The sequence below is a fragment of the Typopeltis vanoorti genome, chromosome 21, assembly GCF_054136105.1.
Source record: "Typopeltis vanoorti isolate ZY-2024b chromosome 21, IOZ_Tvanoo_1.0, whole genome shotgun sequence".
In the NCBI taxonomy this organism is placed as follows: Eukaryota; Metazoa; Arthropoda; class Arachnida; order Uropygi; family Thelyphonidae; genus Typopeltis; species Typopeltis vanoorti.
In genome coordinates this window covers 103918707-103941327 of record NC_143569.1, presented here as the reverse complement: position 1 = coordinate 103941327, position 22621 = coordinate 103918707, and positions in this window count along the sequence as shown.

Genomic DNA, 22621 nt, shown 5'->3' with positions numbered 1-22621 from the left:
AATGTATCTTTGTAACTCTAAGGTGGTTTTTAATAAATTATTAGTTCTATTGTGTAGTTCCATCGTAGGGTCACTAGCAATTTCTGTGTAAGTATTACTATTTAAAAGTTCCAAGATTTTATTATGGTAATCAGACTTCTTTAAGATCACAGGTGCATTCCCTTTGTCTGCCGGAAGGATAACTATATTACTACTATCTTTCAAGGACTTGATAACTGTCCTTTCAGAGTAAGAAATGTTGTCAGGTGGAGGTCTAGCTTTATTTATACAGAAAATTGCTTCCATACGGAGGAGGTTAGCTTCTTTTTTTTTTTTTTTTGGTAATAAAGAAGCTGCCTTTTCTATCTTTGTTAAGAGATGTTCTCTAGGGGATGGATATAGGAGAAGTGACAAAGTTGAGACGTTTAGCAAGTATGCTTTCTTCTGCAAAAGATAGTTGATTGGAAGACGTATTGATGACAACTCTTTTTAGATAGGTAGAGTCAAAATGAGAAGTTTTGCTATCCTGATTATATTTAAGAAAATCATATTTTCTAATGAGTTTGATTTTATTTAAATTCTCTATTTTAGAAGCTTTAAGGGTGCTAATTTCCTTTAAATGGTTCCAAGATGAACTGTCTAGAGAATGAGACAAACGTGTTTTGTGATAGGTCTTTCTAGAGAAATAAGCGGAAAGACAACGTTTGGTATCACAAATGTTTTTCGACAAAAAATCTAGTTTTGCTTTCCTGTAAATTCTTCAGCTCTAGCGGTTTTATTCGATTCTTTAAAATTAAGGAAGCATGGAATAATAGAATTACACTTACATCTTTTTAGAAATAGAAGTCTGTTGATGTATAATCCAATCGATCTCAGATTCTTCTGATATTCTTTGACCAGTGAATTTAATTCCTCGTCATTAGGAAGGTTAATATTAGGAGAATTCATTTTCACTCGGTTGGAATATTATAAAAATCTTTAATGACTGTTACCGAGATATTTTTATAATATTCCAACCCAGTACTGGCGAACTCGCGACAGCGCGTAGTATACGTTTGTTTGGAACTTATACTCTCATTTGTTTTTCAAACACGCTACTGTCTTTTTATACTTGTTCTGTTATTACAATTTTAAGTCTCTGTAATTTTTTATATACTTCTTTGATTGTAATACCTGAAAATGTTGATCTATTCAACGAAACTAGTAAACAGGTAGAATCTTTTTAAATATATCTTGTCATCTTTTTATATCTCGGTAATAGTCATTAAAGCTTTTTATAATATTCCAATAATATTCCGAGTAAAAATGAATTCTGTAAAAATATTTAAAAAAAAATATATATATATTATATATTTTTTATATATTTCTAGCCTGGCTCCCACTGTGACACCTCAATAAAGGTCGAAACCGGTCTGGGTAGCGGCCCCTTGCCTTTAATACAAAACATCATACATCCCCTTCTTGGAGATGCGTTTTGCCATTAAGGGTAAATATTAAGATTAGTGATCAGAGCTTATGCTACCTTTACCATGAGTTGCCTTGGTGGTCTTGCACTACCTGTAGGATCAGCTAGACTTGCATCACTTGCAGGCGCAAACTTGACTTGTTTGTCTGCCTGCTTACTTGGGAAATGGAGTAAAACCAGGTAAAACCATATATATATATATATATATATATATATATATATATATATAGATAGATAGATAGATAGATAGATATTTTTTATTTTTATTTTTATTTTTTTTACTGATAGGAACAGTAAATATATAACGTATGCGTAACCCTAATATATATATATATATATATATATTAGGGTTACCAAGTAATTTTATAAACTTGGTTATTTTACTCCTAATCACTACTAAGCAAACAGTTACGTTTGTACCTGAACATAGTCCAAGTCTAAAGTTGATACAAAACCGGGGAAACTCATTGTAAAGGAGGTTAAAGCTCTGATCACTATTCTTAGTATTTTCCATAATGTAAAGCACATCTCAATAAGAGATGTATACTGCAATACATTATGGGTGCGGTCACTACGCAGACCGGTTTTAACCTTTTTTGGGGTCTCCTCAGTGAGTAGCTAGAACCAAATTCCAAGGTTTTAGTAATCCGGAGCCTTATCAACTTTGCCTATTCAAGTTGCTACAAGGTGTTTTTATTATGAATGAGAATCTCTGGAGCAGGTATAGATGTAAATAAGTTTTATTTTACCTTGTAAACAGATGCGTGCTTTGGTTGTTGTTGTGTTCTTCCACAGTGAATTTTTTACTCGGTTATTCTGATTAGAATTTGATATTTATATTCATAATTTTATACCGTAATGCAATTCACTTTAATTATTCTAAAAATCACTTCTGTAAAATTAATGCTAGGAACTGGGAAAAAACAGCGGTGAAAACTGATGTCCATGTAACTGATTATTTTAGAAATTGCCTAATGCTACCTATTGGCATTCTTTGAGTTATCTAGAAACATTTCTTTCATATAATCAAATATCCGAACTGTTAGAATATGGTGGATTACAGAGAGCCACAGATAATTTAACCTGAAAACGTGACTTAAACTCCTAAAGTTTTGTATAGAAAAAGGTTTTGTAGTCTCCAGATAAAACAAATACAAATTTTACCTTACCCTAAACAAAGTAAGATAAAAAAAAACATCAACAGTATATTATTGTTGATGATGTTGAGTCGTCTGCACAGAAGGTTCATTTTTGAAAGAACGGTTAGGATAGGTTTGGGTAATTAACCAGTACTATAAGGAAAAACAATCAAGTTGAGTGACTTTGGACTTAAGATAATTGTTCATCCACTGCAACTGCTTCATTGTGTTGTGGTGTTTTGTGTCTGGTAATGTAAAAATAATGGGCGAACCACAAAATTCTTTGAAGTTTCTTTGTAAAAAGTTCTAATTGTTTAGAATTTTGTAACAGAAAGTTAACATTAAATATAATATCAGAGCTAATAATCAGTGAAATAATAAATAGCAATGTATTTGTTGTGCCATATGAAGTAATGTAAGAAGCAGAATGAAGGAAAACAAATATGCAAAATCTACAGTGGGTGAAAAATACAAATTTTCAGCTAGCTTTGGTATAATGCATTGTCAATTTCTTTTGAATAAGACTTTTATTTCCTAAAGAAATTTGAATTTCTGATGGAATTATTTTAAGATACGCATTAAGAAAATCACCTTATAGTTGGAACGAATTACCTGAAAGAGTTAAAAATCAGAATTCTTGGCTAATAAAATATAAACATCAGCTTAAATGAGAAATTAGTTCACTATCTGTGGATAAACTAAGAAATTGGACAGTAGAATTATCAAACAAATATCAAATATTGCTCGCTAAAGGAAGAGAAATATTAAAAAACATTAACAAAGTTAATAGGGGGATCTGTTCTTGATTTAAATGTAATTGGATGCCAAAAACATGAAAACATAACATGTACCTTTAAATACTTTTGGAAACATAGCGACATTTCTGTGCTTTTAAAAATGCTCAAAAATATATGTATTGGTTTCAAAAAAATAAAAATGACCATACATATATATATATATATATTCAAGGAAATATTTCAAGAATCTGTGTCAACTCTTGAAAGCAAAAGGAATCGGGTATTAACTTAATAGCTACAATTTTAATGGAGACATTTGACCTGAAAAGTGACACTTTGTTACTATATCTGTAGATACCTCCACCAGACTAGAAAAAACACTCGTACAAAAAGTATTACTGCTAGAATTTGATTATTTTAGAGAACAATAGTAGGCAGTTAAACCCATCACGTTTCCAAAACTTAAAAACATTTTGGTTTAGAAAAAAAAAGACAGATGTGATAGCTAATAATATAATCGTGACTTTGGAAATGAATAAAGTAGAAATGAATTACATAGTGAAAATATCTGTAGATGTCTCCAACAGACTAGAATATTTGATCATTGTTTGTAATTAAAGTGTGACTCTTAACATTCGGTGATTAGAAAATTGTGTAATGCTACCTATTGACCTTATTTGAGTCATGTGAAAACGTCTCGTTTACATACTCAAACCCCGAACTGATAATCTCTAATAGAATGATGGTGTCATCATAAGAACACACCGTTGCAAATCATTAAAAATTAGTATACATTGGACTCTCGTGTAAACATATCATGTAGTCTAAAGTTTTAAATGATTGGAAATAGGTAACATGGAAATTAAACTAATTACAAAGTACAATATATTACGGAGCTAATATTTATTTGAAATAATAAGAAATAATGATTTATTTGTTGTGCTGGCAAAAAACGTTCCTAAAAGAAAACGTTAACAGAGAGTCAAAACCTTGTTTGTCTCAGTATCCGTTAATTAACTTGTTAATGCTAAAGAAAAATAAATAAATAAAATAAATTTCAGTTACAGAAATAGATTAAGACCACAAGGAGTTGAAGGTAAAATTAATAATCAGAGAATGACAATCACTATTTATTTATTTATTTATTTATTGCTCAGATATTCTAATAAGAATTATATGTATTGGTTTAAAAAAAATTAAAATGTATCAATTACTTCAGTATCAATTACCCACAGAAACGAAGATTTCCAACCTAAACACACGATTTCTCATCTAGGTACAAAAAATTGCGACACAAAATGAGTCAGGTTAAGATAACACATGAAATATCTTCAACTTGGGAAAATAAATTCACACACACATTATTTATTTTACTAATTTATTCTGGTAATAATATGTAGTTAACTGAATTTTAAAAGTAAAATAGAAAAACAACCAATCATTTAAAAAACGAACCATATAAAACAAAATCTGCATTGAGAAATGCAAAATTACCATTCGCTGGTGGATATATTAGTCAGTTAAAGACAGTTTGAGCTTACACTCACCCTTGTGGGAATAAAAACATAGTATGATTCTAATGTGAAGGAATTAATGGACTACCAAACGAACAAAAATCTAAGGTAACAAAGGTCAAATAGCTTTTCAGGTTATATACAGAAATTTCGTTCTTACAAGCATGTGTGTGTTTGTTGTACTGTGGTGTGGATACATGCTTTAAATCAACAACTTTTGAAATTTCTATTCTCACTAAGAAGAGTCATTCTGGAAAGATTGTAAGTAAATTATCATTAGAATTTCTAGACTACATATAAGTTCTGGATAAGCAAACAAACTCCAGAATTGTTTGAAAAAAAAAACAAACATAGCCATGAATGAAGGAACAACGAAATGTCCCAGTAACCTATAATTAAAAAGATTCAACTGCACTTCAGATCTTGTGTTTTGTGTGTTTTGTGCAGTGAATATATGTTTAAAATCATCAATGTGGAATATTCAGAAAACCTCCGTATTTTCAAGATGTCCCATTCTGGAAAGAAATGTAAGTAATATCTCTGAAATATATGTGTAAAACTTAAACGAACAAACAGTTTCCGTTGATATGTTATGCGTATTTAAGTAAGATCACTTTTGAAATCACAGTGAATTCACACACAATTTGTTTATTTATTTATTTATTGAAGTTTAAGGTCTTAAGTTTAGAAAAATCAAAATATTCAGATGGATTATGTAAAAGATATGAATATAGAGTAAAATATATCCGAGCAATGGAAACAAAGTGTGTGTTTGAGGGACACAAGCATATAATTAAATTATTCAGAAAAATCCTAAATGCTTCTTCTATATCGACTCTACTCTACTCTTCTCTAAGAATTCCCATAGCCTTTAACAGGAAAGAAATACCCCAAGATATATTGGAAAATGAGTACTGCCATTAATATACAACCAAACATAAAACCTGACGACAATGACAGATGTATGTCGCCCTGGGAAAATTCTGAGATATCTTATCTCAAAAATATCTCCCACAATTCATTCCCCCAAAATTTCCAAACATTCCAAACGATATCTTCATCTGAAAACAACACACATCCACATCACGATTCCTTATCTAATCTTGATCCTGATCTGGTTAAACGTGTACAACCAATCACGACACGAATCCTTATCCACTAATATGTATTCTTTTTCCATTCAAAACAATAACATTACTTGTTTACAACTAACAATTATGTCACTTATTTACAACTAACAATTGCATCAAATATTTACAACTAGCAATTACGTCACTTATTTACAACTAACAAATGACATCACTTATCTTCATCTGTTAATAATAAATCTTCACGTCGCGATTCCTTATCTTATCTTGATCTTGTTCAAAGTGCCCCACCAATCACAACAGGAATCCATTTCTCTAATCATCACTCATAATTCCATATGCAAACAAATCAAACAGCGTGATGTCACACGTACAGATGGTCCCCAGAAAAATTCAAAACTCATGACGTCACACACAATGACGTCATCATCTAAACAACCAATCACATCACGATTCCTTATTTTAACTTGATCTTGATCTTGTCACTAGTGGCTGGCATACTACTACCGCCACTGCATCCACTACACTTGCAGGCAACCACCCTCAAATCACCACACAAAACCAGTTCTTGACACATTCCTCATGATCTTTTTATACAGAGTATTAAATTTAATCTGATAATTAGCACTTAATAACTAACATGTCTTGATGACATCCCCACCCCATCTTTCTTCAATCCACTAGACTCTACGACGGCATTCCCTCAATCTCTCTTTCCAGAGAATGGAACCACCTTAGTCTATCGTCTTTGAATCTTTTCAACATATTTTCATTTATTTAAAAAACAAGTAACGAAATCTTGGCCCAGCAATCCATATGAGGTCTGAATAAAGCTTTATATCTTGGAGTCATTACATCTTTATGCATACATTTCATTGTTTTCAACATCATTGACATAATCACATGTGCTTTCCTCACAATTTTAGCAAAATATATTAATCATTTTAGGTCATTATCCACCAATATCACAGATACCTAATCTCCTCTACATCCTGTGATATATATTTCGACCATCCTATATTCTGTTTCCCATCTGTGCCTCCTAAACTCTCAAATCTTAAGAGGGTGTGCTGAAAATTTGTGATAATCACCATAAAGAAATTGAGGTAGAACCACCTAACTTACTCATTATTCTACACATTCCCCACATTTACAAAAAAACTGCCCTCAGCTATAGATATGACTTTATCATCTGTGATAAATTTTGTTCGTTTCAAGTGATTCTTTATATTTTGAGAATTACAAATTGTCAGATGTCACCAGGTCTGCAAATATGGTGGGTGAGACAGACATTGAAAGTCTAAGTTGTGTACTGTCTGTTGGGTTTCATAAGTAGGTGAGTAGTAGGGGAGGCACTCTGCACAAGATCAAGATCAGGTTAAGATAAGGAAACATGACATGATTGGCTTATAAGATCAGTGACGTCAAGAGTTTGGAATATTTGGAATTTCCCTGGGGTAACATGTATCATTGATGTCACATTGTGGGTTTTTTTGTCTATGGAATTGTTGGAGATGGTTTGATATAAGTAATTGTGATGTCATGAGTTTGGAATGTTTGGAATTTTTCTGCAGAACATATGTGTCATTGATGTCACATGGTGTGTTTTTGTTTGAATATGGAATTGCCTGTGATGGTTAGATATAAGGAATTCTGATGTCACGAGTTTGGAATGTTTGAAATTTTTCTTGGGGACATATGTGTCAGTGACATCAATTATGTGTTTTTGTTCACATGGAATTGTGGGTGGTAATTACAGATGATAATTAGAGATAAGCTAGTGTATGGAATCCTAGGAATTTCACAGGGTTACACACATCCATTATTGATGGCATGTTTTGTTTGGTTCGAGTGATGGTTAGAGTATGGATTTCTGGGGATATCAGGTCGCGTGTTGGGGGTCGTTGGTTCCAATAGTAGAAGTGTTGGGAAATATTTGTCTATAGGTGGCAGCAGGAATTTTCAAATATAGGTTTGTGGTATTTCATTCCTGTTATTGAGTATGGGAATTTTTAGTTGAGAGTCAAGAGATGGGAGCAGCTTTTAGATCTTTTCTGAATAATTAATTACAAGCTCTCATTGCTGCCCCCTCAAACACACATACACATTTTTCTTACATGTATACATTTCTAAAATAATTAAGTACTGGCTATCACTGGTGTCCCCACAACCCTGAAGAACACATACTTTTTCCTCATATATATAACTCATCGAAATATTTTGATTTGTCTAAAATGTTAAGATCTTAAAGTTCATTACATTTTTCTAATTAATGTTAACTTTATTATAAAGGTTTTGGCTATTCTAAATTTTAGTTTAGAGTCAAGAAATGGGGTCAGCATTTACAAATAAAAATAAGTTCTTTTTGAATGAAAAACCAAATGGCATTTTAAAAAAACTGAGATAAAAATGAATTATAAGAACTTTTGTATGTAGTGTAGAAAAATTCTAATGATAATTTAGATTAACTTACTTTCTCTCCAGAATGGATCTTCTTGGAACTAATGAATTTCTGAATGCAAATAGATATTCCAAAATAGTTGAATTATAACTATATATTCACAGCACAACACACACACACAAACACAAGGTCGAAAGAACGAAACTGCTGCAAATATCCTGAAAATGCAGTTGATTTTGTTCCTTATAGGTTTCTGTCCATTTCGTTAAAATCATTCGCACTTGAGCTCATGGCTACGTTTTTCCCATGGTAGTGGATGTTCAATTTTTGATGACATCATGTGAAGTCACCATTTGTTAGCACTATCCTCTTCTGTTAATTTTCCCAATGTAGTGCGACAGTTGTCCTAAGGCAAGTTAATTTGCACGGGTCATTTTTTTCGCATTTCTAAAATAATTAACTATGTGAATCTCAGTTTTACTGCTTCTATTTCATGTTTAAGATCTAAGTAACTTCTTTACTTTTCTAATTAAATGTTATGTTTATTTACTTCCTTTCATGTTCACATTTCTAAATTAAACTCAAATATCTGAAATAATCTCAGTGTACTGAGATTCTACTGGAATCTCAGTTCTACTGTTTCTATATCATATTAAAGATCTTAATTAATTAAAGTTTTTACATTTTATTTGACTGAAATAATATATACAATATTGCATTTATGAATCTAACATATAGCAATTAAATAAATTGAAAAATTCATTCAATTTTTATTCCTTACTCTTATTGTAACATTAGCGCTGTTGTTAAAAGGCTATGATTTCTCATTGTGGATGATTCCCAATGCTCAAGCATTGGGAATCATCCACATTATATGCACACACACACACACACACTTTTTTTTCTAATTTGTTCATCATCATCATCATCATCATCATCATCATCATGCATATCAAGGATTTAGGGCTAACATTGCCTGTTCCAGCCTTAGAATTCATCATTGAATTGTTTACGAGGACGTCATGGTTTTCCTTTTCCTAATGGCTTGTACTTGTCTAATATACTGTATACTTTTAGTCTGGTTTGTTTTTGAACTAAGTTTGGTTTAAATATAGAATTAATTACACCTGTTATTTTTAAATATTTTTCAATTTTTACTTTTATATCTTTTTCATTTTCAATTGTGATCATACATCCTAGGTAGTTAAATGAATTCAGATGTTCTAAGATTTTGAGATAAGATAACTTGAAATTTTCCCAGGGTGACACTTATCTGTCATTGTCATCAAGTTTTATCTTTGGTTGTCTATAGATGTCTGCACTAATTTTCCAATACGTTTTGAGGTATTTCTTTTCTGATAAAGGCTGAGAATTCTTCGAGTCCTGATGGCGGCAGCGTTTAGTCTTTTCTGAATAATTTAATTATATGCTGGTATGCCCCCAAACACACACTTGTTTTTTTTCTCATATATATAACTCATCCGAATATTTTATTTTCTCTACCTTTAAAAATTGAACTTCATTACTTTTTATAATTTTGATCTGTCTATATTTAAAGACTTAAACTTTCTTACTTTTTTAATTAACGTTATATTTTTAACAAATGTTTGACCATTGGTGTTTTGTGTTTAGTTTACAGTCAAAAGAAAAACCAAACGGAATTTCAAAAAAAAAATTAAAATAAACAGAGACTTAAATTGATTACAACTTTTTGTATGTAGTCTAGAAATTCTACTGATAATTTAAATTACTTACAATCTTTCCAGGGCTTTTCTTAATATGAATAAATATTCCAAGATAGTTGAATTAATATCCACAGCACAACACACACACACACGAAACACATGAGTTGAAAGAATGATATCTCTGTAAATAACCAGAAAATCTAGTTGACTACATCTTAGGATTTCCATCTGTGATACTGTTTGTTAATTCCTTCACACCGTTCTCATGCTATGTTTTCCCAAGCTGTATTCCCCCAATGACATCATAGTGTTGAGCCTACTTGTGACTTCTTGTTTTTGGAATTCGGGTAGATTTGTTATTAGGACTCGTATTTTTTTTCTCCAGCTGGTTGGTTAGTTTTCCTCTATTTTAGTTTTACATTCAGTTCCCTACAAATTCCAACTGAGCAACTGAGCAACGTTAATATATAAATAAATAAAGAATGTGTGAATTTATTTTCCCACACTCTAGATACTTCTCAGATCCAGTCGCGATTGTTGCTGTACCTAGGTGAGAAATCATGTGTTTAGGTTGGAACTCTTCGTTCCCATGGGAAATTGTTGCTATAGTAAATTAATGCTTACATTTTATTTGATTTTTTTTGAAACCAATAAGTATAATTCTAATCACAATAACTGAGAAAAAAATAACTGGTTGTCCTTTCCTGACTATTAATTTTCCCTTCGATTCCTTGTGCTCTTAACCTATTTCTGTAAGTGAAATTAATTTTATTTATTTACTTTTCTTTAGAATTAGCAAGTTAAGTAACAGATATGAGAAAAGAAGGTTTTGAACTCTCCGTTAGTGTTTTCTTTTGGTAACTTTTTTGACAGCACAACAAATAAATCATTATTTTTTATTTCAAATGAATATTAGCTCAGTAGTATTGTGCACTTTGTAATTAGTTTAATTTCCATGTTACCAATTTCCAATCATTTAAAACTTTATTCTACATGATATGTTTAGGAAAGCATACAATTCCAGATGTATCCTTCCATTTGATGTTTTGCACGGTGTGTTCTTATGATGACACCAAAATTCTGTAAGAGATTATCAGTTCGGGTTTAAATATGTGAAAAAAATGTTTACGGATAACTCTAATAAGGTCATTAGGTAGCATCAGGCTATTTTCTAATCACAAAATGCTAACAATTACACATTAATTCCAAACGATAATCAAATATACTAGTCTGTTGGAGACATCTAAGGATAGTATCACTATTTCATTAATTTGTACTTCATTCATTCTCAAAGACATAATTACATTATTAGCTATCAATGCCTTTTTTCTACACCAAACGTTTTTAAGAATTTGGGAAACATGATGGTTTAACGTCTACTGTTTCTCTGTAAAATAACCAATTCCTCTATCAGTCATACTTTAAGTTTGACAGTTTTTTTTTCTAGGATGGTGGAGGTATCCACAGATATAGTAACAAATTTTCACTTTTCAGGTGAAATCTTCTCCACTAAAGTTCTAGCTATTAATTTAATACCCGATTACTTTTGCTTGCAAGAGTTGACAACTTTGAGGGCTTGCATGAAGCAATAACTTTTAAATTCACTGATTGGATTTTCAAAAAAAAAAAGAAAGAAAATTCGCTGCTTATTTTGTGGAAAGAAATTTCACATGAATAAATAATAATAATATAAGTGAGATCATATATATAGTTTTACTTAGAATTGCATAACACATTAATGGCACCATTTTTTTAATTTTAATTTAAATGTTTTATTTGAATAAAATATTATTTACAATTGTATTTAGTGAATCTAAGATACAGAAAATAAATAAAGTGAAAACTACAATCTTATTTTTTGGTCCTTAATCTGCTTATTGTTAATTTTGCACTGTTGTTCAAAGTTTCTTCCCGTGGTTGGAGGAATTGCCATCATGTGATTTTCAATAATGTGTCTCTCATTCGAAAGATTCTTCATTTGTGATCGTTGGGAATTTGTTACTGTAGTAAAATTAACGTTTAGGGTTTTATTTTTTGTAAACCAATACATATATTTTTGAGCAATATTATAAGCACAGAATCGTTTGTTATGTTTACAAAAGCATTTAAAAGTACATGTTATGTTTTCATGTTTTGGGCATCCAATTTCATTGAAATCAAGACAGGTCTCCCTATTAACTTTGTTAATGTTTTTTGATTTTTCTTTTGGCGAGCAATATTTGATTGTGTCATGATTCTACTGTCCAATTTTCTTAGTTTGTCCAGAGATAGCAAACCAATTTCACAGTTCTGCTGATGTTTATATTTTGTTAAACAAGAATTCTGTTTTTTAGCTATTTCAGGTAATTCTTTCTAACTACAAGGCGATTTTATCAATGCATATCTTACAATAATTCCATCAGAAAAAAATATTTCTTTAGGAAGTAAACTTGAGCATTCATCAAAAAGAATTTGAGCATCAATAACACCATGAATATCTGAAACTTCTAATTCATCCCCCACTGTAGATTATTCATTTTCTTTTTTGTTCATACTTCTTACGTCATTTATTTTGGTACAGCAAATATAAATGTTTATTATTATTATTATTATTATTATTATTATTATTATTATTATTATTATTATTATTATTTCAAATGAATATTTGCTTTGTAGTGAACTTTGTTACAAATTAAAAGATCCAAACATTTTAATCTTTAGACTATAGTGATATGTTTAAGTGAGCGTAAAACTCAATGTGTCCAATCATGACTCGAAAATTCGCATCTCTCACTGTGACCGTTTGATATAGTTATATATTTATTTGTTTTTTTTTTTTCAATCTCATTGATTGTTTTTCTCTATTTTACTTTCAAAAATTCAAAAGATGCTTTTCAATATCTCGTTTTATGTCTCCTTTGGCATACACAAACTGGTTTTGTGTATGCCAAATTGTGTATTGCAAAACTGTGATTAACTGGTTCTCCTTCTGTGACTATTAATTTTACCTTCGATTCCTAATACTTCAAACTTCCTTCTATAACTGAAATTGTATTTTATTTTATTTTTCTTTAGTAAGTTTAAGTAAAGCATATGGACAAAAGTAGGATTTGAACTCTCTGTTAGCGATTTCTTATTTAGAAACTTCTTTATCCAGCACAAATAAATAGTTATTTATTTTTATTATTATTATTTCAAATGAATATTAGCTCTGCAGCAGACTTTGTTAATTGCTATGTGACAAAATTCCAAACATTTAAAGCCTTAGGCTATACTGGTATGTTTCGGTGAGCATAAAACTCAACGTGTGTAATCATGACTCAAATCCTCCCTTTTGATATTTTTGCACTATCCTTCTGTGATCTAATGACACCAACATTCTATTTGAGATTATCAGTTCCAGTTTCTAGTATGTGCACAAAATGTTTACAGACAACTGAAACAATTCAATAAGGGGCATTACACAATTTTTTTAAAATATTCAATTACAGGTATCAGTTTTCCTCACTTTGTTTTCCTCTTTTCCTGGCATTAATTTCACAGTCGTGATATATTTTTTAACAATAATTAAACAGAATTGTTTTAAGGTATAAAGTTATGGATTAATATATCAACTTCTAAACAGAATAAGTGAGTAAAATTTCTTTGTGGAAAACACAGCAAACACACACATCTTTGTTCCTTTAAGTTTAAAATGCATATTTTATTTTGCTGAAACATTATTATTTACAGACAAAATTCTAAAGATGTAAAAAAAAATCCGAAACACCTTTTTATACTCGTATAAGGAGTAGGCAAGGCCATTTAGCCCTAACTAACATTTGTAGACTGAGTGGGCAGTTTAATCTCCACTGGTACGCAATCAGAGATAGATGACCCAAGGCAATCACTAATTAAGCAGCATGCAGTGAAGAGAAAATGCTCAACAAGTGCCGCCATCTTGCGATCCCTAACCCTAACATAATATATTTAATGACTGAAAGTGTGGGGCCTACAGTCGATTTTCTTAAGTTTATGACACTAAAAACGCATGTTTCTGGGAGAAAAATCCCGCTTGCCCATGCCAGAGATCGCCTAACTTGGAAACTGGTCGAAAAAAGCTTATAAAAATTTCCTATAGTCACCAGTTAGAGCCAAAATCAAGTGTTCCTTTGCCATCTTCCGTGGCGTGCAAACGCCACATCCACTGAGCTACACAGGCTAAATTAACTAAAACTATTTCACAATATACTCACTGTTTCTTGGTTAGATTACATCAAAATAGCTGGATAGGCAAAAGAATCCTAAGATTGGATAGGTAACACAGATCCATATGTTTTTTAATACATTAGTAACCACACATTTTGCAGATATCTCTTAGTGATGTCACACACCTCAAACAGTTACTGATAACTTTGGAGCAAAGAAAATGTATGTTTTTTTGCTCAAAATACGCTTTTTTGATCAAAAATTCGTGCTGCTGCCGATGGACGAATATTTCCCAACACTTCCACAATCGAATCAAAGATCCCAACATGACGTGATGTCACTGACACATATGTTCCCCAAAAAAATTCGAAACATTCCAATCCCATGACATGACGATTCCTTATCTGTAACCATCACCCACAATTCCATATGCAAATAAAAACACACGATGTGACATCTATGACACATGTTTCCCAGAAAAATTCCAAACATTCCAAAATCATGACGTCATGGCTTCTTATCTCTAACCATCACCCCAATTCCATATGCATACCAAAACACACTATGTGGTGTCATTGACACCTGTTCTCCAAACTCATTATGTCACTCGCAGAATCGCACACAATGATGACAATGATCTTAACAACCAATTATATCACGATTACTTATATTAACTTGATCTGGTTTAGAGTGGCTCCCATACTACTTAGTATCTGTGTCTCAGGATTACCAGCATTCAGCTTTGTCGCTCATCTATTAATTATTAGTTATACTGGGGTACAATTCCCTAAAAGTCTCACAAAACGTTTGGTTTAATCTCAGTTGCTGTCTTTTCTTGCAACACGTAAAATGTGATGCCCACACTTCTGTGTCTTCGAATTTCTTCAAAATCTCTAAGATGTCTTCTTACATATCCTAAATTTAAAAAGAATAAATTATTATGATTTGAGGAAACGTGAGCATTCAACGGTTTTAAGATATGTACTTCGGTTTGGTTTATATTAGTTGCTTTAATATCTTTTTGCTCTATTTGTTTATGAGAACTTTTCACTTTTCACCATCATACAATGTAGGTGAATAAGCTACTCTTAATTCGTATTCCCCACTTTGTCATTATGCTGTGTGTTTTTTATCGAAATTAATCATCAATCGGAAACCTTTACAATGGGTACTGAGGAGCGAAATACTTCTGCTCAACATGTAGTATTTATATTGCAATAAATCAGCAATCTTTACAATGCTAAATCAGTCATGGTAAAAGCCTCCTATGCCTACTCTACGTACTCATTGGCTTTTTTGCCAATGAGCAAAGATAGCGGTACAAAAGTCAATGGCGACCGAGCACCCCGTGTCTTGCTGGGACAGTGCTGTCGATCACTGCTGGCAAACATTATGTGCCGCAGCTGGAAAACTTGTATCAGAGATAGGAAAAAGGGTATATCTGTGAGGTCACTTCAGCCAGTGACAGAAAACTCTGTGAGTTTTCTGTCATTTGCTGAAGATTTACTTGCCAAAATAGACGACAGTGTCCAAAAGCTATTAATAAAACTTAACCAGCAGTTTGGTTTTTTGCTCTTCTTCCCTTCATTAAAACAACTTCTGCACATAGGAAGGCGTGTCGAAAACCTCGAATATCACATGAATGCTTTGAACAAAAATTTTATTACCAAAATACGTGTAGTGGAAGCTAATCTTTAAAAAATTGGTGACCGGTGCAATTCAAGCTCACCTTTGGCGGTGAATAAATTTGTCGATCTAAACGCATCAAAGATAAACGACTTTATGGATGACAAATACAAGAAAAATTTCGATGCCGTTATTTTGAACTTTCTGACAGAAAATGGAAAACTATTAAAACATGACACCAACGAACTAGATGAAGAATGCAACACAGATTCTAAGAATATCGTCAGGTGCCATTGTATATCGCCTATAAATAAAAGAAAGGATGTAACGAACTTTCCACACGTCTCGTAAAAGTAACTTGTGAGAATCCGACAAGCACACCTAAATTATTATCAGCGATCAACAACAATTTCAGAAGGATTTGACCCAAATCACGCATATACGCTCAACAAGATCTAAAATTTGCACAGAGGGAACAAGAAGGCTAGCTTCGAAGGGAACTTCAAGAAACTCATCAAAATGGATACAACAGTTTAACTACAGACAAGCTACTCTGTTGCAAAAATCATTCGATGATGCTAGCAGCCACAATGTGCAGGTACGCAGGAACTGCATAGGAAATGTGGAAGACCCTTGCAGGCAAACGTAGGACTCACAAACGCCTACATATCCACATCACCAACATCAGTGGCATAAACGCCAATCTTAATACTGCCCACTATACTATATTCAGACTACCGAAACCCACCTACTCTTTCTGGCAGAAACTCAAATCTCCATTTCCCAGAATTATGAATTATTTATCTCAATCTTCCAAACTACTTACTCTTTAACAACTTTTATCCCAAGGGTTGTGTCTCTAAATACATCTGCTCTGACATTCCTCTCCAGAGAGCATCCAACCTAGAATCAACAAACTTTGTACTTCTTTGGTTGAAACCTACTCAGAAAAATTCATTTGTTGTCTCTATCGCTCCCCCATTGCAACCAACCACTCTGAGCTCTTCAATTTCCTTTCCTTAAAATTGATTTTAAGGAAAATTTTAAGGGAAAATTTTAAGGAAAAATAATGCTCCCCAACATTATTTATCTCAATCTTCCAAACTACTTACTCTTTAACAACTTTTATCCCAAGGATTGTGTCTCCAAATACATCTGCTCTGACATTCCTTTCCAGAGAGCATCCAACCTAGAATCAACCAACTTTGACCTTCTTTGTTTGAAACCTTCTCAGAAAAATTCATTTGCTGTCTCTATCGCTCCCCCATTGCAACCAACCACTCTGAGCTCTTCAATTTCCTTTCCTTAAAATTGATTTTCTCCAATCCCACTTTCCCAACAGTGAAATCATCCTCTTAGGAGATTTCAATGTCCACAACAAAAGCTGGCATTCCTTCTCCAGTTGTATACATCTTGCAGGCAGAGATGCTGAATCATTTGCCGTCACCTTACACAAATTGATCAGATTCCTAATGCTTCAAACCTACTTCTGTAACTGAAATTGTATTTTATTTTATTTTTCTTTAGTAAGTTTAAGTAAAGCATATGGGTAAAAGTAGGTTTTGGAACTCTCTGTTGGCGATTTCTTATTTAGAAACTTTTTTTGCCAGCACAAATAAATAGTTATTTATTTTTATTATTATTATTTCAATAATAAAATAAGAATATTAGCTCTGTAGTAGACTTTGTTAATTGCTATGTGACAAAATTGCAAACATTTAAAGCTTTAGGTTATAGTGATATGTTTCGGTGAGCATAAAACTCAACGTGTGTAATCATGACTCACATCCTCCCTTTTGATGATTTTGTACTATCCTTCTGTGATCTAATGACACCAACATTCTATTTGAGTTTATCAGTTCGAGTTTTCTAGTATGTGCACAAAATGTTTACAGACAACACAAACAATTCAATAAGGGGCATTAGACAATTTTCTAAAATAATTATGTACAGGTATTAGTTTTCCTCACTTTGTTTTCCTCTGTTCCTGGCATTAATTTCCCAGTAGTGATATATTTTTTAACAATAATTAAACAGAATTGCCGTCACCTTACACAAATTGATCAGATTCCTAATGCTTCAAACCTACTTCTGTAACTGAAATTAATTGTATTTTATTTTATTTTTCTTTAGTAAGTTTAAGTAAAGCATATGGGTAAAAGTAGGTTTTGGAACTCTCTGTTAGCGATTTCTTATTTAGAAACTTCTTTTTCCAGCACAAATAAATAGTTATTAAAGTTATGGATTTATATATCAATATCTAAACAGAATAACTGGGTAAAAATTTCATTGTGGAAAACATAATAACCACACACATCTTTGTTCCTTTAAGTTTAAAATGCATATTTTATTTTGCTGAAATATTATTATTTACAGACAAAATTCTAAACATGTAAAAAAATCCGCATACACCTTTTTATTCTCATATAGGGAGTCGGCAAGGCCATTTAGCCCTATCTAACTTTTGGAGAATGATTGGGCAGTGCAATCTCCACTCGTACGCAATCAGAGATAGATGACCCAATGCAATCACTAATTAAGCAGCACACAGGGAAGGGAACTGGCTCAACAAGTGCGGCCATCTTGCGATCCCTAACCCTAACACAATATATTTAATGACTGAAACTGTGGGGTCTACAGTTGATTTTCTTGAGTTTATGGCACTAAAAACGCGAGTTTCTTGGAGAAAAATCCCGTTCGCCTATGCCAGAGATCGACTAGATTGGCAACTGGTCGAAAAAACTTTAGAAAAATTTCCTATAGTCAACAGCTAGACCCAAAATCAATTATTCCTTCGCCAAACGCTGTGGCGTGTAAACGCCACATCCACTGAGCTGCACAGGCTTAATTAACTAAAAATATTTCACAATATTACTCACTGTTTCTTGGTTGCATTACATCAAAATAGCTAGTCAGGCAAAAGAATCCTAAGATAGGATACCATAGGTAACACAGATCCATATATTTTGTAATACATTAGTGACCACGCCTTTTGCAGATATCTCGTAGTGATGTCACACACCTCAAACACTTACTGATAACTTTGGAGTAAAGAAAATAAATGTTTTTTTTTTGCTGAGAAAATGCTTTTTCTGATCAAAAATTCGTGCTGATATTTCCCAACACTTCCACAATCAAATCAATGATCCCAGCACATGAACTGATATCCCCAGAATTCCATATTCTAACCAACATTCGAAAACAAAAAACGTGACATCAATAATGGATGGGTGTCACCCTGATAAATTCCAAGATTTCTTATCTCTAACCATCACCTACAGTTAAATTAAATTAAATTAAAAGAGTACACCAACCAACTAGATGAAGAATTCAACATAGATTCTAAGAATATCGTCAGGTGCAATTGTTTTTCGCCTATAAATAAAAGAAAGGACGTAACGAACGAACTTTCCACACAACTTGTAAAAGTAACTTGTGAGAATCCGAGAGGCACAGCTAAATTATTATCAGCGATCAACAACAATTTCAGAAGGACTTGACCCCAATCGCGCATATATGCTCAACAAGATCTAAAATTCATACAGAGGGAACAAGGATGCAGTTTCGAAGGGAACTTGAAGAAAAGCATCAAAATGGATACAACGGTTTAAATACAGACAAGTTACACTGGTGCAAAAATCAATCGACGATTAACAGCCACCCTGCAGAGTGTGCAGAAACTGCATAGGAAATGTGCAAGACTCTTGCAGTCAAACATACGACTCACAAAAGCCTACATATCCACATCACCAACATCAGTGGCATAACGCCAATCGTAATAGTGCCCACTACCACATTCAGGCAACCGAAACCCACCTACTCCTTCTGGCAGAAACTCAAATCTCCACTCCCCAGAATTATTTATCTCAATCTTCCAAACTACTTACTCTTTAACAACTTTTAACCCAAGGGTTGTGTCTGCACATGCTTCTGCTCTGACATTCCTTTCCAGAGAGCATCCAAACCTAGAATCACCCAACCTAGAATCACAAGTAGTAATCCCCCTGGGTAATTCTGTCCAAACTCTAGTGCTCATCTCCTCCCCCCATGCAACAGCACTTACACAGACACTCCCATACTAGAGTAATTTGGCATTATACCATTACCAATGGGACTCCCTCCACAACTTCCATGCCATATTCCCATGGTTGGACTGTTCCTTCCAGCCTTCTGATCAACACATGTGCATCGAACCTATTACCAAAGTAATCCTCACCGGCATTGTAAGATGCATTCCACACACACACACACACACACACACACACACACACACACACACACACACACACACACACACACACACACACACACACACACACACACACACACACACACACACACACACACACACACTCTCTCTCTCTCTCTCTCTCTGAACTGCAATTCTCTAACTAAACTCTGGTTCTCCCAAAGATGCGCCAACGCTGTACAGAGGAAACACTAAACATACTAGATCTCTTTTCTTTTGAATGTGAGGGTATCCACATGGAACCACTCATGGCATAAACACACCACAACCATTGCATTCTCAGCTTCAAAAATCTAGGATTTATCTTTCGCTCAAGAAATTATTTCACTCCTGAACTGCTGTTTATACGAATCACAAATCTGCCCAGCTATTGAATACTGCTTCCACATATGATGCCCCAAAACGCGCCCTCCAAATGCTTGACTCAATACAGAGGAGAGCAATTAGACTTATTAATGACCTATCTGTTACCAACTCTCTCCACCCCCCCCACACACACACTTTAGCAAAGACCTTTGGGTTCTAAACAATATGCATTCTACAAATATTTCCATGTGAAATGCTCATTTGAAATAACATCAATAATTCCTCCACTCAGAAGTAAGCTCGTTGGAACACGTGCAGCTGTTGCTCAACATCCTTTAACAGTACACCTAGAAAAAAATAGAACAAGTTTCTTTTCCTCCTACTTCATCCCTCGATCTGCTATACTGTGGAAAACTCTACACATAAACCATGGCTGAATCCTTGGGGAACGTGGAACTGATTACCTCGATGCAGGCGAAGTTCAAGCAATTGGAGAAAGAAGTCCTGTACTCCATTCCATGCAGATCTATATTTCATTCAATAAAATAAATAGTCTAATAGGTTGGACGCTATAATTCACAGACTACTTTAATCCCATCCAACGGGCATGCTTTGCAAAGAATGAATGAAATCATCATGAGATTTTTAACAAAACCATCTTGCAGATGGTTTTATTAAAACCTTACTTTAGATGGATTTTTAATACTACATTAAAATATCTATACTTCCCAACACGATGGAAAACAACTTATTAAATATAATTCTAAAAAAGCTGTTATATACATATCTATTCCTAATTAGTTCTGAATTTTTGTTTGGTATTTTTTTATTTTTATGTTTAATGTGGTTATCGTATACCTTTTAGCTGTATTGTATGAAATGCGTTTTGTTAATTCCAAAAAGCACATGTAAAGAGGTTTAGTCTATTCTAATTTTTTCACTATTATTTGCTTTAATACACATATTGCATGTAATGTGGATGTATTTTTTCTACATCCTTGAAGTTCTTTCTTTGAGTGCTAAACCTATCGGAGGTCGATGACCACCTTAGCAGACATTTTAGCTAATGTCTGCCAGCCATGATCTTCTTCGCCTTCCTTGTCTCCTTCTTCCAATTATCTTCTCTTTTTAAATCAATCAGAGTACTTTATATTTTTTATTACATATATGGCCAAGAAACTGTGTTTCTTCTTTTTATAGTAACTAAACGTTGAAGTGATTTTCCCATTTTTTCCAGTACTTCTTGATTAGATGTTTTTTCTGTCCATGGAATGTTTAAAATTCGTTTGTATAACGATATCTCAAAGGATTCTTTTATTATTATTATTTTTTATCGATGTTGTCTTCAAGGTCCAATTTGAATACAGGCGGAAACCATTTCAAATCCACCTTTTTTATTTCCATTTCTGGGTTGCATACTTCATTTACCTTGCATCCGAGATATTTACATTTTGTCACTCTTTCTATATGTTATCCGTTGAAAGAAAGTGCTGAATTAAGAAATGGTCTCTTGCTTATGACCATGAATTTAGGTTTGGTGATATTCATTCTTAGTCGGATTTTTCACTCTCTTCGTTCGTCCGTTAGTTCAAGAAGATTTTGAAGATTCTGAATATTGTCTACCAGGAGAGTTGTGTCATCAGCATATCGGATGTTATTGATGATTTCTAAATTTATATTAATTTGTTCCTCTTACATTTTCACCATTTACATTAATCTCTCCTTTTCCAGTAAAGAGTTCAATGAATTTCATTGATTCTTCTATTTTATCGTCCTTTCGGTTATTATATCTCCCTTTTTTGTTTCGAAGGATATATAGTTGGTTTTCCATAAATACACGTGAGGTCTCAGTTCTTCATTTTATGATATTTTGAAATATGGCTTCTGAGTATATGTTACAAAATGGAGAGTCCAAGTACACACCCGTGCTTTTATGTTAAGGGAATCTGTAATAATGTCATCAACATGATCAGATGCATTTGGGTTCCAATATAAGTTTTCAATGATCCTGAAGTGTTCCGAGATTATGCCTGTATCGTAGATCATTTTATATAACTTTACTTATATAGAAATGCTGTTGTATTCTAATAACTTTACTATTTCTGATGGTATTCTATCAAGGCTTAAGACCTTACTATTTTTGCTGGGCTCATCGCATATTCTATTTCTGAATTTAGAATTTATAAAACATCCATCTGTTCATAAGTATTTTTCCGAGTTTTTTGTCTTTTATCAGTAAAGACTTCTTATACATATTTCATCGAT